The 19,446-nt window shown below is 36.5% G+C and overlaps 1 long non-coding RNA gene across 1 annotated transcript in view; it reads left to right on the forward strand.

The window, feature by feature from the left end:
- Positions 1 to 19,446, forward strand: part of LOC308498102 — a 37,735-nt gene that overhangs the window by 10,228 nt on the left and 8,061 nt on the right. The window contains exons 2-3 of the long non-coding RNA XR_013993427.1: positions 10,184 to 10,251; positions 11,850 to 11,940. This is a non-coding gene — a long non-coding RNA (uncharacterized lncRNA). The remainder of the gene's footprint in view (positions 1 to 10,183; positions 10,252 to 11,849; positions 11,941 to 19,446) is intronic.

Here is a 19,446-nt window from a genome sequence, read left to right on the forward strand (position 1 = left end):
CTCTCCAGATATTTTTTGAGGTGAAGTCTATTTTAAACACTCATCTCTGGATAATTCTTATAGCTAATTATTCTTAACTTTATTAAGAATTCTCAAGCCTTCCAGGGAATAAAGGAGGCTCTGTCTTGCCATGGATGGTTGGGAGGTGTTTTGGGGGTAAGGAAGAAGGGGGGGGGCAAGACTGTGATAATCTCTTTGAGATCTACCAGCAGAAGTCTTGATCTGTTGAGTGAGGATCCCGGCTTTAAATCAATCCTGTGTGCAGTTTAGTGCAGTTTTTCATTTGTGAATAGGAACTGTATCAAAACCCTAGTGTGACCATGACAATTGGGTAATCACACACGAGGCATCTTTGCTAATGGAGAGATTCTGTAAATATGTTTCTAGTGAATACACAGATAACAGTCGCAGTGGAAGGGTCAGGTGCCACAAATCATAGATTACTCTGCCAAGGGTTGCCAGCCATCTGAGGCTTGGAAGGACATTAACTGCCTTTGCATTCTCAGAATACTCTCCTCAGTTCATGATTTCACTTACTTGACCCTACTTCTGTCATTAAAAGGCTGGCAGGCACAATCAAGGGCAAGCAGGTTGGCTACCTACCCTTCTGGCAGCTCTCCAGTATTCCCATTTAGCTGCCAGGAGACAAGGAGAGGAGTGAATTAATCATGTAATCCTGCAGTAGCGTCTAGAAGGTACCAGGAAAACTTTAATGGCAGCAGGCAAGTCCACCAATCAGCCCCATTTCTAAATTCTCTACCTCATATATGTAACAGATCACTCTGGGGGAATTCACTCATGGGAAGTGCAGGGAGGGGAATGATAAGAGGTGACTTCTATACAGAAGCTCTCAAGCACTTTGCTTGGAAAGTAAGTTGTAAGTGCATTACTTGATAGTCTCAGTTTTGAAAACTGCCACAAATAGAAATAGGATTCTCATTACTAACAGGGAACAAACATCAAGACATGTGTCCCTCGTCAGTAGTAGGAGGAAAAAAATCAAGAGCACTTAATGAAATTTGGAGGATTATTATTTCTTGTCACTAGAACAAACTTCTAGCTTTTCACATTTGTGTTAATACAGATACTATTGCTAACTTGATAAGATTTAGGCACTCAACTTTCAGAGAAATGTGAAGTTGAAATGATATAAAACCAGTTTTTTTCCTACCTCAAATGGAAACAAGCTGGTATTTGGCTTTCAGGGACATTGTAAAAGCAAAATACACCTCTCTCTAATATTAGCATTCTTTCCTTGCGGATGTAAAATCTAGGAGTGTAAAATAAAAGGATCATAAAGGTAAAACAAGATGTCCTGGGTTCTCCTTGCTGACAGGATAGGCCCTTTTCTCATGCTCTTATGTTGGGACAGGCTTTGGGGTGTAGAATGAACTATGGTGATTGATGATAAAGCCCTAACTTTTACTAGTAACTACCAGGAAAAGTAGACTGACTTCATCAATGGAGTTTTCTCCAGGGGGTTTGCTTGTGTGAGAGGTCTTGTAGTACTTTTTGAACAGAAAAGTACAATTCACTGAAGTATGAGTGTTCAGAAAGGTAAGCAAAGTGTATTTTTAGAAGAATATTATATTTTCTAATATGCCAGTAGGTTTCTAGATGTGTGTGAGAGAGATAAAAAAACTAATTTAATTTTTGGAAAATTATACGATTATATTAGAGCATTCTTAAGGAATGGAGATACACAGTATTCATCTGCATTACCAAAAGAGGAAAATGTTTAAAACCAGGTGACAGATTTGTGCCTTATAATTTAAACAATACTGAATAGTGAACAGTCTTCCAAGTTCATTTAAGCAGGAATGGGAAAGAATAAAAAATATCTTGTACAAATATGCCTAACCCCCCTTTTTATTCGCTTATAATGCAAATCATTTCTTGCTCTTAATACTAAGAGCCATTTTAGTGTAATGGATTCATTTCAAATACTCAAGAAAACTGAAGCTTATGTCTTTTCATAAGTTTATAAAGAACTTTCAAATTGTCCGACCCAATTTGGAGATACAGCTATATATTTTCTTGCTTATTAAGTTATAAAGTTAGAATTTATGTAGATGAACATTTTCCATCTTGACTAACATTTCCTGCCAGAGAAGATTTTGTTTGTTTGTTTGTTTTTTTTCCAAGAGAACAGATAACAAGTGACAGAAGGAAATTCCAAGCCTGTGAATTGATAGTAATCACATGTCACATTCTTAAATTTAGAGCTGGAAACAACCATATTCCTTTTGCTCCCTTTGTACAGCTGCTGTACCTTGTATGGTGCATGTCACATTATAACTGTTCAATTAGTTTGCTGAATGAATGAATTTATGAAACATTGTCACTATATCCCTTGTTGTAATCTTTTCTGATACACAAAAACGTAAAGATAAAGTGGTATTATTAACATTTTTCTTATTTTTAATGTGGACAAAAAATTGTTAAAATTCTAGATAAGTTGACTCAAAACGACAGAAAAGAGGCCCCATTCCATGCAGTTAGCAAGAGATGATTTTTTCCCCTCACATTTCCTTGCCTATTCAAATGAAAACTGTTTGAGGAAATGCTGTAATGTTTAAAACAAACAACCCCCCCCAAAGCTTAAATGGAACATGAAATGAACCCTAAAAATTAATGACTTGGAAAATCCTCAGAGTTAATCTCTTTTTACATTCCAGATTTAAACTTTCTGGGGTACACCCACCATTCAAGACCTTTAAAATTCTAAAGGATAACCATCTTCTGAAGTGGTGAGGGGTCCAGAAGGTCACAAATCCTATCATTCTTTTGGGGGTGGGGATGGGAATTGGCCAGTGTGGTATCATTTACTTTAAAAGCATTTAAAAACCAGTGCTGATTGTTAATGATAATACCACATAGGGCTGCACTTTGGAAGGTGGTCTGATGGACAAAAGGAATCCATCCGTAATGCAGAAGCAATGGCTACTATTACAGGGCTCCCAACTTCTATCCCTTGGTGAGCACCCTTCACATTTGAGTAGAAGCTACAGCTTTGGGGCACAATGGAACCAGTGGAGTGGAGTCAAGGGGGAATCAAAGATTGAAAGTAGCTTCGCAGTTAGGATGCCCGGTGCCTTATATTGGCCTAAACAGCTACTAGAGCTTCTCTTCACTGATCCGGGGAACTGGTTCAAGATTATGTACATGTTAAGAGAAGACTACGGTGGTGAACTCATTCTTTTCTATTTTCATGTGAAGCCTTTCATCAATGAGTATGAGGGTATCATTTCAGTGTACAGTGTGTGCTTCTGTACCAAGGATGTCTCTGGCTTCAGGTGAGCAGGCTCCCTAGAAGACATTTGCATGTAGGCAGAGCCTTTGGTCCGAAAGGTGGGGAAGACTAGGAGTCAAACAGCAATAGAACCCCAAATAAGCTAAATGCCATTTATTTAAGCTTAAAATTCCTCTTTTGAAGCACTCACTTGACATGACGATACTGATATCACTTTCTGTTTATGTCCACATATGCATTTACACTCATAGTGAGTTCCAGATAATCCTTCAACTTGTGTTGCTAATTAAACATGGAGCTCTAAAAGAGAATATTCTTCACCAATGCCTGAACCAATGGTGACTCACTGCTCAAGAATTCTTCTCTTCATTCACATGTAGATAGGAGTTGATATTTTGTCACCAACTTCATGCCAAAATGAACTCACTATAGTGAGAGAGTGATTATAAAATTGTTGATAGGAACCCAAAACAGAGACCTGTTGTCGATATACATCCAGTTTAGAGATTATACAGAAGAATTAGGGGACATCACGCTAAGGCATAAAGATTTTGTAATAAGAAAAAAATATCATGGTCGATTTATTGATTTATTTACTCAGTAAACATTCACGGAGTGCTTACACCTGGCGAAGTACTAGGCATGGAGACAAAGATATGTCTTCAACCTCAAAGACAATGTGTTTGAGGAGACAGGCCTGTAAATAGGCAGTACGGTTTAATGCAACGAGTAATGTGAGGTCTGTGCAAAATGCAGTGAGATCCCAGGGAAAGAAGCATCTATATTTGGCAGGAGGAGAAAAGGTAATTAATGCTTGAGTTCACTCTTGAAGGAGGAGTAGAGTGTTATCAGGCATTCCACGCAGAGGACACAGCATGTGCAAAGGCCCAGAGGCAATGTAAAGCATTATCATGTTCAGTGAATTATACCTAGTTTATAGTGCTGGAGCAGGAAGTGTGAGGACAGTGTTGGGAGTAAACTAAAGGGGTGATACAGGTGAAACATTTTGAAGACCCTGAATACCAGACTGAGAAGATTTATCTAGTAGCAGATGGAAAGCCATTGAAAAAATTCAGACGTAATCAGATATGCATTTTAGACAGACCATGCAATCAACAGACTGGAGAATGGATTGGAAGTGGGGCCAAATTAGTGACCGTAAGACTATATATGGTGGTTGTTTTTACCTGCCTGCTTGGAGTAACAGCGTTATTTCATTAAATAGATACAAATCCTCAAACCCTGGCAAGAATGAAGGCATAAGGATATTTTCCACAGAGGCATCTTTTCAAGGAAAATAACTGTTCACACTGGATAACAATCACTGATTAATTTTGTATGCCCTGTACATACCTTTTAGGGTCAAGAGCTGACATTTCTGTTACTGCATTGAAAAACTATAGTGTTGTAGAAGGAGTGCTACCAGGAGTCAAGAGACTTGCCTTTAGTTCAGCTTTACACCTTAGTCTTTGTAAGACCTTGGGGAAGTACTTTACCTCCTTGGGCCTCAGTTTCCTAAGTTGTAAAGTGAGGGGTACAGTGTAAATTATTTATAATGCCATTTTATTTATATCGTGCTTTGATTTGTGATTTTGTTTTCACTTATTAATCTCCCCTAAATGTTTACTTCTTACCTCATCTTCATGTTTTTTCACAATTTTAAGAGGAAGAGAAATATATGGAAGATAATCCCAGGATGTGTTATTTAGAGCAAAATTCTGTTCCTATTGCACTATACTTAATAGACCTCGCCTTCCTCCTGGAAATAGTAGGATATTGGTATCTGCTTTGAAACTGTGGGCTCTCTGCACACATGAGTCACACTTTATCCTCAAATGAACAAAAAAAGAACTATTTAATCACTTTCAACATCTCCTAGGCTAAATTAAGAATTTAGCTTTAATTTTAGGTTATGGATTCTCCTTTCCAAAAAGATTGTTTCTCAGGTCAGATAATTGTACATTCTCAGAAAGCTGGTATATGGATAAAACTGTGGTCCTTAAAATTATAGAAAGTGTACTGCTTCTAATAATACTCTCCTTATTTTAAATTCCTCATTTCCTGGGAAACTTCCTGCTTTTTAATGCTCCCCCCACCCCACTTAAGGGCCTGTTTACATGAGTAATATATATTCTAGAGCTCTGGGAGTTCATAGGGTTTGTACCTACAAAACAGCACAGCATTTGTTAACTGTGCTTCAGAGACATACAGGGGTCCCAGGGCAAATCAAAATGTTTTTAAATGTATGACATGTGTGAAGTTGATGAAAATTCATGACTTCTCTCTGTCAGGGCTGCTTGAGCTTAAATCATTAGAGAAAGGTGAGTGCAAAGAATTTTATTTAATACTTTTAATTCTGAAATGTTTCCCATCCTTGCTCGTGGTCCCATGTTTTAGCTCTGTTCTAGTTAGTAGTCTGCTTAAAAAAAAAAAAATTAGCTGCATGCTCTAAATTGCTTTTCAGAATTTCCTGCTTAAACCATGGCTCAGATGTATAACTTTTAAAGAGGAATTGAAATGTGGTTTGAGAATGTAATCACGTACTATAGAACATGCAAAATACATGTGAAAGACCACAGAGTGCTGTTAATTTAACTGATTATACTTTATGCTTTAGAAATATTTTCAAATTTATCTTTTAAAATTGTAAAGAAAATATTGCAGGACAAATGTAAGAGACAAAAAAAGCAAAATGCTGTGGATATTGAGATCAGCTGTTTTTAAGTAAAAATCCATTCAAAGCAAAATAAAAGGCATTGTGTAGTGTGTGCCGGCTAAAACTGAGAACACAAGAGCATTGCAGTTAATTAGAACCAATCAACAGGATGCTTTGCAACATTTCTCACATCAGTGCACCATCTGATCTTCATAATACAGATTTCCCACAGTCTTGATGCCAAAAGGAGTAGAAATAAATATCTGAGTTGTTAAAATATATGATGTATTTCAATTGATTTTTCCAATAATTATTTTTAGGTCATTGTTATGAAAATAAGATTATGGAAATCTCTAAATGAGATTCCATTTGTGTTTTAGGGGGATAATCTTCATTACATTTTTTTGTTTTAATTTTATATGTATTTGAACATGAGGAAAAAAATCAAATTTTGAAAATAAAATTTATAGCATGTATTTGAGTTATTATATGATTTACGTATGGTTATTGTACTTTGAAAGGTAAGTGGGCTTTTCCTGGACCGTTGAGCCATATATTGTGAATGATTAATTAATATATTACAAATTATGAAGTACTACATTTTAGCTATTTTCCTATAAACAGAATACTGAACTAAGTTATCTACATTAACATCTATATCATACATGCCTTAAAAGAATATACAATACTTAAAGCTACTATATTTCTACAAATTATTCAATGCTTGGTTCTACTCGGAAGTTTTACTTTAGTTTGATTTATTCTTCATCAGGAATTGTTCTACAAGATCAAAAACATTGCTTTTGTCATCTTTTCATGAAGTTCATAGTCTGTTCATTGTAAATAACATTTGTTTTCCTTTTCTCCCCCCCCATTCCTTTTTTTGGTGTGTGTGTGTGTGTGTGTGTGTGTGTGTGTGTGTGTGTGTGTGTATCAGATTCTTTGTTACATTGTCTCCTCACATTAAAGGTAGAGCTCCCTTTGGGCCACTGAGGTGCTTCAAAACAGATTCGGAGGATGGTTTGTTAAAAACATTTAACTCGAATTAGAAACATACATCTTGACAGTAGTTTCTAAGTTTTTCCCCCCTCATAAAAGCCAATTTGTGAATGTCTTGCAGGTGCCCATTTTGGAGGCAAAAATAGCTCTGAAACTGGTGCTATTAATAAGCGAATTCTCTTCCAAATGAGTCGATGGACTGTTCTGTATTTATAAAGTACAACTCCTTGATGGGAGTAATTTACTCTTCAGAGTGCAGTCATCTCTTGCCGCAAAGAAACATGCTTTAGAAGAAAACAAACACAGTCCCCTTTTGACTGTTTTTGTTTGTTTCTTTCATTTTAGTTTGTATGTTTTCTCCTTTTACATCATACAGTTTTTTCTCTCCCTGCTTCCAAAAAAGCTTTTTGCTAAATATTTTCTTTCTTGAGTGCTCATTATATATTTCTGCAAAAAGAAAACTAATAGTTTCAAAGAACTACCTTCTCTCCAGCACTAAACTTTATTCTTTGTACTCTTCTTTGATCTGCTTCATTGCAGGGGGGTATCTGTTAGCTGGGTTCTCTTTAGGAAATGTACTCTTTCTACTGTTATGGAGATGAATAGCTTCGATGACAAATACTTTACAATGCTCAATTTACAAATACAGAAAAAGGCTATGGTAGGATGGAAAAATTTTTTTTTTCTGACTAGGGAGCCTATTAAATACATAGTAATATTTGTGTTCAAAAATTTAAAAATTGATATATTTTCCTGTGAGGATTGGAGCACTAGCTACAAATATTCACTGCTCCAATAAAAAGCAGTTTCAATTAATAACAGCCTGAAACTGGCTCTGTTGCACTTAGTTAAATTGATAGGAATTGGAATAGTAATGCTTTAAAAATGCGTATTTAAATAACTCTGCTTATCTCTAACGTCATTATTTCTTAAAGTAAACAATTTAGATAGAAAAGTCATTTGATAAAAATAATTGGTCTGGGTGAAATGGGACTCACTTTTTCTCCCAGGTAGTGATTCAGCAGCTACTCTAACTTCAGTGGTACTTCAATAGACGAAATTTTCATTCATCTTAAAAGTCGTCAGAAAAAAGGCACATGCTTTATTTTTAAAAATTACATGATTTTAAGAAAAGTAAACAAATACAGGAGAATGGAATAAAATCGCTAACAGAATTTACTTGCTGTCATTCAATTCTTTAAAATTTTTCTTAGGGGACAGGAATGTCATACATTTAGTTTCAGGACAAAGGCACCTTTTAAAATGAAGAGCTTGAAGAAAATCTGTAAAGAAGTCTGTTTAACAGAAAGTAGGTGCACTAAACTTTTGGTTGTAAAAATTATCTAGATTAAAAGATTAGAAAATGACTAATATTTAACGAACTTTTGAACTAATATAAGAATATTCTTTAATAAAGAGCATCTTTAAAAAAATAAATGCAATTATGAACAATTTCTGGAATTCACTTTAGGTAACACGTGTGGGTCATATTGTTTTACTGTTTTTTGATGATTTTCTATGGTAGAGCTGGTTTAACATGGGAGTTAAGAAAATTTATGTAACTTTAGAATGCTTCCAGGTAGTGGTGTTATGCAGTTAAAAATAAGAACAGAGAAAAAACCTTAGAGTCATACAACAGTAATTTAGCAATTATGGATTATCATTACTATTATTATTTTGCTTGGAAAATGACCAAGCTATATACATCAGGAATTAAAACAATTCAGGTTCTTATCAATTTATAAAGTATTCTTTTAATAGTTTAGCAAGTAATTAAAAATCCCTTTGCATGTGACTCATTAATATCCATTTTTATATTCTTAGTTATATGTATTTAAAATTCCAGATCATTAAATGCTTTTAGCTGTATATTGTTTGAAGGTTAAAAATATCTATTGTAAACTGGTTAAGTTCATTTAAGAATCTTCACATTTATATTGCTTTTTTTATAGAAACAAAGTTACTAAATTTAATACAAGTCATTTTTATTTTGCTAAACTTGTAAACATTTCGTTAAAATATTTTATTGGGTAATGAAAAAAATTTCATAGATATTAATAAATCTTCGCTTTCTTGACTCCTTTCTATCATACTTAAAATATATATTATTTATTTTTAAAAGAATGAATAAATCTGTTTAGAATGCAAAGTCACTAATGAAAGAGAATTTAAAATATTCAATAGGATAGTGAACTATTTACTTGGCTTTAATTTGTCTGTCTTGTACATGATTTGACAGAACTAACTACTGAAAACTAACCAAAACCAGAAATCAACTGAGGAATAGTCAAGAAGGAAAAAAGAAGAGTTGCAGGAAATGATATTTTCCCATCAGTGGATAGGCATGCATACATTAAAGGCATAAAAGGCAGCAGGGGGGAGAAACAAAAGCTGTGTACTGAGGATTCTACAAGTCTGAATTAACTAAATGAAAAAAAAAATGAAATCGTTCTGCTTAAACTTGTTCACTAATAAAAAGAGAATCGCTTTTGTTAAATATGCTTGGTGTGATTATCAAGCAAAATTTTTTTCTCCCAGACATCTATGAATAAAACATGCATTTGAGCATTAGGTAAACAAACAATAAATGGATGAGTTCAGTTGCAACATAATAACATTTTATTTAGAAAACATATATAATCATATTTGTATTGGCAATCCAAATTTAATGACTTCTTTCAGTAAAATTAAAGTGCCTCACAAATAACATCTTATGCATAAGGATTGCTTATTCTTTGCCCAATTTCTTCTATGGTTTCAAAGAAACAGATTTTTAAGGTCTCTGTTGAACCATACATAAACTAGACAAAGCACACTTTATCAGAGAGAAAAAAATTTTCATTTGAATCGTCTTAATTTTAGGCTATAGATGTTATAAAAACAAATTTTAAAATACATTCCCGTGACTGAGGGAGAACATGTTCTGAAATCTGGTCTTGCTTGGGCTGATTTGCACAAGGCTCTGCGTAGAGTTGAGCCACAGTCTTTGGCTTATTAGGCATTTCATTAACACAACATCTTCTTCTGTAAACTATGAATGAGAAGAAACCATTTACAATAAGGAAGGCAAACAACAGAATGAATTTCCTCTGTTGGTGTTTTATAAGACTGTTAAACAGAAAATGGAGGGAAGAACTCTCTTTAGACGATATCACTTAATTAAGTAAAGCATCCTAATCAGAGTCCCCTCCAATTGTAATGACTGTAGGGAGTCAAGTACATTTCTGTCTATGTTAGAGTATCTAACTGCAATGATTTATTGATATTTATTTTAGAAGTACAACACAGAAGCAATAAAACAGAAGAAGCAGGGAGAAAAGGCATACGCCATGGCTTACTGCAGGTACAACCAGAGCTCTTCGGCCAAATTCCTGATTTTCTGGTGGGAGGTTTTCCTTTCCTAAAATCAGAGCACACCTTTAGATGAAAATGTTCCTTTCCTGTCTTTGACTTTCTCAAATAATCGCTGTGATGTTTCTCTGTCCATTGGGTGAACCATTGATTCACTTTCTTCACTGCAAGAATCACCGCAAATGAGTGGGTGAACACCTGCTGTTTTCTGCAGAGACATTCTGGATTGCAGTCTACACGGATTTTAGTCTTAAAATACAGCTTCTCGGTATGGGAGAGGGATTTGAGGAAGGAGGGTAAATATACCGTATAGGCAGACAGACATTGGCTGCCCTCCAAGTTTCACACAGCATAAACCTGTTTGTCTGCCACATTTCAAAAATCTCAAAAACATGTGAATAATCAGGCAAGCAACTGGATAAGTGATTCACACTAGGGAATCCAACCAATATTCTGATGAGAGGGTAGTATGATGCTAAGACATTGGGGCAAATAGACTTGTATTGTAGAAACTGCAGATAATAAAGTTGATTTATTGTTCAAAGGAGAAAATGTTCTATGAATTTGAAGAGGTATCCCAACCCTGTGGACTTTGGTTGGGTATTTACATGCAAGCTATCTGGAGAATTGAGTTCAAAAATATACTTTCAACCACATCACTCCAATAATTGAGGCCCATATGCATTTGGACTTAATTAATTGTCAAGATAATTTATTTCTAGATTCCTGGATCTCAATATTGGAGGCTTGTGCTTTAAAACCCCAAGTTACACCAACACATATATTTGAAATTACCAAACATGCTTAGAAGCTATTCACTTTCTGGAAACAAACTTTTCTTAGAAGGGCACATTCGTTTTTATAATTGAAGATTAATTGCTTGGTAATAAGTGCATTAGGCAAGCAAAGGTATAATTATAGCTATATTACTGCTTTCTTTATTTTTCTCTTAATTTCTGTTATTTCTTCCTCACTTGCTGATCTTTTAGCCCCTCTTTTCCTTATTTCAGTGGTTATTGTGCTTTAGGATTTAGTTGTAAATGGACATTCTTAAAGGTTTTGGGACTAACCTCAAAAGTGTGCTTTGGTTCTGAAGATCTCTTAAGATTGTTTATGAATTTCAGGCATGGATTACTTCCATAAGCTGAACCTGGTTGTACTCACAGCATTATCTATTTGCTTGTTATGTCTGTCTATAGCTTCTAATATAAAGCTACCATCTTATTACCAAGGAAATGTATTGCATTACTATTACAGAAAGACAAGCAATCATACGAGACATTTAAATTAACGTTGTACACCCCTCAACTTTTTTTTCTGCATTGCAGACAGGAAGGCAAATTGCTAAAACTTTTTGACACTGGAAAACTTTGTTAGATTAGTAACCAAAGACATCAGCATCTTAGCAACTGGAAGTCTTAGAAAAGGTAGGTGACCTGGAAATTGATGTCCCAAATGAAATTTTGCTATGTTTGAGCTTCCTGATTAAAGCCTTGCCTCAAAAGGACCTATGTTTGAGTCTATTGCCAATTGTATGTACTGTTTTTTTCTTGCCTTGTCATTTTCTCATCTTCTCACTTCTTGTCTCAGGTTTTCTTTCTCCAGGATCAGGCACAGAGTCTGATTGCATGGCTCCAGTTATCAGGACCTGAAAACCTAATATCAGAATCTACTACTTTGTGTAAGTCTGCCCTGAGCAGTCTCTTCTTTAGCATCAGGACACATACATGGGAACATCTTTTCTGCTTCACTTTTCCCTGGGCTTGTAAAATATGATACAAACTTCTTCGCGATTTTTAAGTCTATTGCATAGGAAATCTTGCCCAAAGCATACAATACAAATAAAAATGGATTCCTTAAAAGGATATGTGCAGGTAAGCATCAAGGGGAAATTTGTGGGTAGTCAAAAGTGCTATTAAAATTGCTGACAACCTCATCAACAGTCTGAAGGCTCAACACATTGATTTTTGTAATCACAGGAAATTTTACTCAGCTTTCTGTATGAGATGGATTTTGAGTTTATGTCCACAAAGCTGAAGTTGCTTCTGTGAACCTCAATTAAGGTCGACCATAGTTCTTTACTCAGCCATAAAGAACTCTCTTGGAAGATTTTTAAAATGATGGTTATTCTGAGTAAAAAATGATCACTATACCCTATATAATCTATACACCATAGGAACCTAAGAAATAACAGACTGGCTGCAAGTGAATGTTTTAATTATAAAAGCAATACAAACGGGATATAAAGTTAACAAAAAAGTTCCTTTCTTTCCCCTGGCCCCTTCAAGCCTATTCCCCAATGGGACCCATTAATAATACTTTTTCATATATTTTAACAGACATTTTAAAATTCGTATGAAGCATATTTTCTTTTAAATTACAAATAAAATCATATAATATATTTACTATTCTAAACTTGCTTTTTTTTCTTTTTTCACTTGGCAATGTATTTTAGCTATCATTCCATGCCTTACACATGGGTCTATCTCATTTTTTAGGAGTTGCACAAGATATCAAATGAGATAACCATTCTCATATTGATGGATACTTAGGGTTCTTTTTAAGTCTTTGCTTTTTCAAATAATACTTTGGCAAACATGCATATTTTTGTGTGCTTTTAAACGTGTATTTGTAGAATTAATTGCCTGAAGTAAAACTGACATACAAAAATAAATTTACAATTTTGGAATGATATTGCCACGTTATTGATACTATGAAAGAGGTTGTACCAACTTACATTTCATTGATAGTTTTTGAAAGGCAGGGATTTTGTAAAGGGCTGACATGACTTCTGAGTGTGACATATTTGTCTGCCATTCCATCTCTTTAAACTTGGTTAAACATAGTTTGGTGACAGCTGGGATGGATAGGGATGACCTAGTTGAGAGAAAGAATACTCTGTTGGCTTATGTGCTAGTATAGCAGTGATGGCTGGGGAGGAGGCAGCCCTGGGACGGCGAGAGAAAGAGCTGGGAAGTATGTCTACCATGAGTTCAAGACCGGGGCTGAGTTTTCCTCAGGCTCCTTGCTAGCAGCTTTCCTGACAAGTGTGGGGCTGCAGAGCAGAGTCCGGAGCCATTCACACAATCATAAGAATGGAGGTGAACGTGAACTAGACCCATGTTACACACATACACTTGCAAACACACTCTCACAATCTTCCTGTCTGCTCAGATTCTAATCCAGGTGTGCATTTAACTTTACTCCCTGTCTTGGGCTGGGCTTCCGAGCAAGTGCTGTTCTCAGTCTCTTGTGGCCAATCTTCATCCAGCAGAAGTGTCCCAGGCTTCCTCTCTATTTCACCATTCAGCTTCTCTGTGTGTGAATAACCCAGAAAATTTACATGACATTATCCCAGTCTCTGGATTTGAAGAGACATCTTCATCCTTCAAACTTCCACTCATTATTCAATATTTTCATTTGGCCTGGCATTTTATGAGTCCCATTTTCATCCTTAAATAGAAACTCAGAAGTGCCTCTTAATCTACACCCTAGATCTCAGCCTTTTAAGTTGAGGGGTTACTTTAACGTTCTCAAGGTTACGGTTACACTGAGAAGTTTATTTTGTATTCAGCGTTAACGTGCTGGGTACCATGGTAGGGCTGTGGGTGCAATGATGAATGAAACACAGTTCATGCCTTTTAGAAGCTCATAAAATAGTAAGGCGACAGTCAGACAGCACTAGCTAAAATGCCGGCCACTCTTTGATAGGTGTTAAAACAGGGATATTTGATCAAAATTCTATGATGTCCCACTTCTGGACATGTATCCCACAGATATACTCGTGCATGTACAAAAGGACAGAGACCAGTGTTCGCTGCAGCACTGTTTGTGATGGCAAGAGTTAAGGAATATCCCGAGCATCTACGACAAGGACAGTACATGTTTTCATAAATGCTCTCTATGTTCTGATATGGAGTGATCTTCAGGCTATATTTTTATATGAAAAAAAAAACAAGCCACAGGACATGTATAGTATATGTTGCCTTTTGTAAAACGAATGTAAGAAATTAAGAATATGAATTGACGTTTGCTTGTATGTGGATACAAACATTGGAAGCCCTCATAAGAAACCAATGCAAGTGCTAACCTGTGGGGGGCATCAGGGACTAGTGAGGTAAATGGGAAAAGGGGGTGAAACACAGCTTCTCAATGTAGACCTTTTTTATGTCATTTTAACTTTTGAACCATGTGAATTGACGTTTGCTTGTATGTGGATACAAACATTGGAAGCCCTCATAAGAAACCAATGCAAGTGCTAACCTGTGGGGGGCATCAGGGACTAGTGAGGTAAATGGGAAAAGGGGGTGAAACACAGCTTCTCAATGTAGACCTTTTTTATGTCATTTTAACTTTTGAACCATGTGAATGTATTTATCAACTATGTAAAAAATTGCATTAATTGACTTAAAGTATAAAATAAAATCCCCCCTCAAAGCTTTGCAATCTCTGAGGTATTTGCAAGTGCTTAGCTACATTTCCTGGGGATAAAGAAGCCAATGTTGGAGTGGGTGAGGAGTCTTTAGATAGGAGAAAGAAGCCTTCTTAGAGACTGGATTTTTCTCAGCACATTCTTAGACCCACTATCTCATGAAAATGAGTTTGAGCAGAGCCAGGAGGGAAAATACTGTCCTCTGCAAAGTTCTTAGAGACGGAATTTCTCATAAACAGGACATGCTCGTATGTAAGACATGGGAGTTATTTTAGGAGTGGATGTCATTCTTCAAACATCATACAGCCAAGTCTGTTCAAAGCTCCCACCTCGGGCTTCTCACGATGGCTTTTTAGGAAAGGCATGATTTGCCTGTATCTTGAGTTGCCTGCTTAAGTCATGCAATGGAGTGATGTGAAAATTTTCTTCTTTAAACTTTAAATAAAGGTCTTAGGCTGAGTTACAAATAAGAGAGATTACCTGCCTTGTCACAGAAATGCTACTATTCTTCGTCAAGGATTTGGCCCCATACATTTCCCAGAATACCACATTAAGGTGATTTCGGGAAAGAGAGTGGGATAGAATCAGATCTTGAGAATTCTCTGGTGACTTCCATGACCTGAGATTATGAGATTATGAAACAGAGGTAGAGAATAAACAACTTGTGAGAAAAAATATTGATAATGATTTCATGATTACAAAAGGCAATGTCAGAAGATTGTTGAAGACCACAGAAAACTCTCCTGGTGGATGAGGGGCAATTTACTTCCCTGTACCTTTCTGCCCTGAATCTCCTACTACTACTAGTGCTGTTACTACTGCCCCTGTCTTTTCAGCTCATTTTAGCCATTTTTGTCCATAAGACTCACCCAAGTGATAAGCCCTGGTTTCCCAGGAAGCTAGGGGCAAGTGGGTGAACATAGAGGTGGGTGAGCATGAAGGCAGGTGGCTCACCACCTTCCATTCAGCACAGTCCTTAATTGCTTGGGCCCACCCCCCCAAATATGAGTTAACCTCTTCGCTGGTCTCAAATTAGTTCTGTGGAAAAGGTTTTGAAAAATCCTGGTGATTTAGGAATAAGACTTCCAGATATGATGAAGTGACCACATAACTTATCTAGCCTAAACCTAGTATCAGTTTCTTTTTTGAAGTCATTATTTTTATGCAATTACCACACAAACGTGAACATGTTACGCGAGCTATTGCCAGCAATCAGGGCCACTTGTTACATAACATCAATAAGAGGGATTCAGGTGAGAAACAACTCTGATTATAGGTTTTTAGCCCAAATGTACATCAGTTGAACTCCTTAAAGGTATTTCTTTGAGCAGCTAATTGAAATACTTTATCAGTGAAAGTCTTGACAGAACAGTTATACAAACACACATAAGAGAACATGGGGAAATTAAATAAGACTTGTAGTATACACCTTAAAAAAATGATGGCTTAATTTGTACTCCCTTTGTAATTTTAACTAAATATTGTGGTTAGTTGTTCTTACTTTAAATCCCAAGTATATGGGCATTTATTTCACACAATATGAAAATACTTCAGGAGCCTTGTGATTAACGCTGTGGTATTCAGGCACAATTTATAGAGACTTTCAATCAAAGACAAAAGGTCCAAGTGGATGAAGAAGCACATGAAAAAGATATGAACGTGTACAATCAAGGAGTTAATTCAGACTTGCTCATATCAGCTCATTTCTAGTTTTTGGCTTATCGGGAATGTCCCCAAACCAGCGCTCTCCACACTTGGCGCACAGCTGCCCGATGGATGAGCCTCTAGAGTTGCCAGATAAAATACAGAATGCCCTGTTAAATTTAATCTCGGATAAACAATGAATAATTTTTACTATAAATATATCAGAAATATTGCACGTGACATACTTTGGAACATAGGCCCTAGCTCTTACGTGCTTACTCTCTGAGGCAACATGCCTCACAGGTTTGAAACTACCACGTCCAGAATTTCAATCTGGCCCCACAGTCTGCACTGGACAGTACTTCACCCTCTGTTGCTTACTGGATACCTCCTCCCACTCTGCTGCTTAGGCCTGCTTCCTCCTAATAGAGCATTTTGTTCCTACTGCATATTTTCCAAGAATTTTTTAAACACTAGTGATGGAAGAGAGACATTAGCTGCCTTGCCACCAATTGTACTACAGAGAAAATCCTAAGACCTACTTGCCTCTCTCTCTCACTCTTTCTCAGTGTCAATTCCGATTTTTCAAAGACATGCCCTTAAGATTTGGTGCCAGATTTAAATGGATGCACAGTTGTGGAATGAGATAAGAGGGCTCCTTTCAGACTAACTTTGTTCCCCTGGGTTGGTCTCTTGGGGTTGTGATCAAGGTAGCCACTCAAGGCTTTATTTAAAATTTTCTAAGTCAAGCCAAATGCCACCACTACTAAAATCCAGCAACTAAGGAAATGGAACAGCAGTATGATATTAGGTGGGTGCAAAAGTAATTGCAGTTTAAAAGGTTAAAAATAATTGTAAAAACTGCAATTACTTTTGCACCAACCTAATACAATAAAGAATAAAAAATGTAGAGCTGGCAGATTTGAGATAGAGGCCCGGTTCTGTACCTGAACTAGTGGTGAGATCCTATGCAAGTCCTTTAGCCTCCGTGAACCTCAATTTCCTCCTTAATAAAATGGGGTCCATAGGGCAACTATGAAGAGAGATACTGTATATAGAAATGATTTGTAGATTTCAGATATGACTTAGATGTTTGTAGTGGTAATGATGAGGATGATGATAAAGATGATGGCCAAGACAGTAAGAGATATTACAGGAAGTCAGTTAGTAAAGAAATATTTTAATTCAGACTCCAAAATTTTTACTACCTACTTGGTTCACAAGAATTATATACATAAGAATACTGTATTTATATGGATTGAGAAAAGAAAAAAAAACTAACCTATTTCCACATACTTTTAGAATAAAACTCACTAAAAGATTTTATCGAAAAATGGGATGTTTAGAGTAGGATATTTTATTTATTTAGGATCACATTGAAAACTGGATAAGCACACTGAGAAACATTTTGTTTAAGGCCTTTTACTCATATTTTAGGTCAGCATTCATTCAACAACAAGCCTACTTATTTTGTAAAAGCCTCAGATACATTATTATTATTATTATTATTATTATTATTATTATTACTTCGAATACTACTATTATTAGTATTATTTAACATAGCTTGGAGTTTTTGATGCACAGAGAAGGCTTTCACGAGCCGTTGGGTGTATCCATTTGCTCAGTTATAATGCAGAGGGAACAAAAGAAGAAATGGGACCAGAGATCCTCTGATTCCCTTTCAGCTCTTCCTTCCTCTACTCAAGGAGCGTGAAGGCTGAGGGAGGACAGACCCATCGGGGCACCAGGTGGCAACTCTAATTGAAGCGTTTTTATTATTGTTTAATTTTACTTCATTTTTTACTACACAACCAATATACCAGGGGTGCCAAAAAAATGTGTACACGTGACTTGTATTCATCTTTTGTTATATATATATTCTGAGTATTACAATTTTAATAATTTTTCCCTTTCTTAAATGTGTATACATTTTTTTTTGGCCTATGTCTTACAGAAAACTAGAGAATATGGGTAAGCAAAAAGGAGAACATAACCATCACCCTTAACTCTACCCTCCAGAAATTTGAAAAGCTCACAGGGTATCAATTTGTGGTGTTCTGCATCCCCACAAGTGCTGTGAGGGATCAGAATTCATCCCACCCTGTTTGAATCCCCTGCAAAGGGGCCCATTATGGTGTTTTGCATGGAGGCGTTCCTCCATAAATGTGTTTCAACCAAGGCTTTAATGTGTTATAGTGAATACAATCCCGCTCACATAATTCCTGTAATGATAGGATAGAAATTTAGCCACTAGGTTTTAAAGTTGCACTTCTCATACCATCTTTATTTCCCTTCACAGAACTCCTTAAAGTTCTGAACAAAATATAAAACTTTCCCCAGAGAAACTCAGAATATGTTAGTGCTAAAAGTCTATCATCATGGTTCAACAAATCTTGAACTCCATCTCTTACAGGGTCTCTCCAATTGCTTTTCTTTCACTTCTAATTTTCACACTTGGTCAGAAAGGTAAGTGAAATGGAATCCCGGCTCTAAGTGTCCCTTCCTTTAGAATTCAGAATCACCTGACCTCACCTGAGGGACCGAGAGGAGAGGAGTCAAGTGGGACTAGCCTGGCCCAGTTACATACCTTAATTGTTGGAGCGGAGTACTTACTACAAGTACCTCAGGGTCAGTTGCATGTGCCCCAGGAAGATTTCCATGGACTCAGTTCTGGGTTGTGGAAGAGAGGACTGTGGATAAAAACAAAACAACCCATCTTCACCAAGCCTCTTAAGACATTGTAGAGCCAGCCATATTGCTTTGGTAACATCTGATGTGGAGAGTAAATGGAGGCAGTCTCCTCCACTGGGCGACAGATCACTGAGCGGCGTCGGCCTGTCTGGGCTCTGGGGTTTTGGTGGTAGCCCCCAGCATAACCTGCAATGATGGTGAGCAGGAGAGAGATGAATGGCCTGGTGTCTGTGCAGAAGGCAGTGGTTCCCCCAGAAGCACAGGTCTGGTAGAATCCTGACGTGCAGTGGATCTAACAGGAAGACTGCAGTACTCTAGTTTTACATACAGTAGCTATGGTTTTACTTGTAAGACGCCCAGTACCCAACAGAGCAAAAAACCCATAAAAATGTCACCTCCCAAAGGAATTATAACCAAGCA

The sequence above is a fragment of the Rhinolophus hipposideros genome (genome assembly GCF_964194185.1).
Source record: "Rhinolophus hipposideros genome assembly, chromosome: 5".
Taxonomy (NCBI): Eukaryota; Metazoa; Chordata; class Mammalia; order Chiroptera; family Rhinolophidae; genus Rhinolophus; species Rhinolophus hipposideros.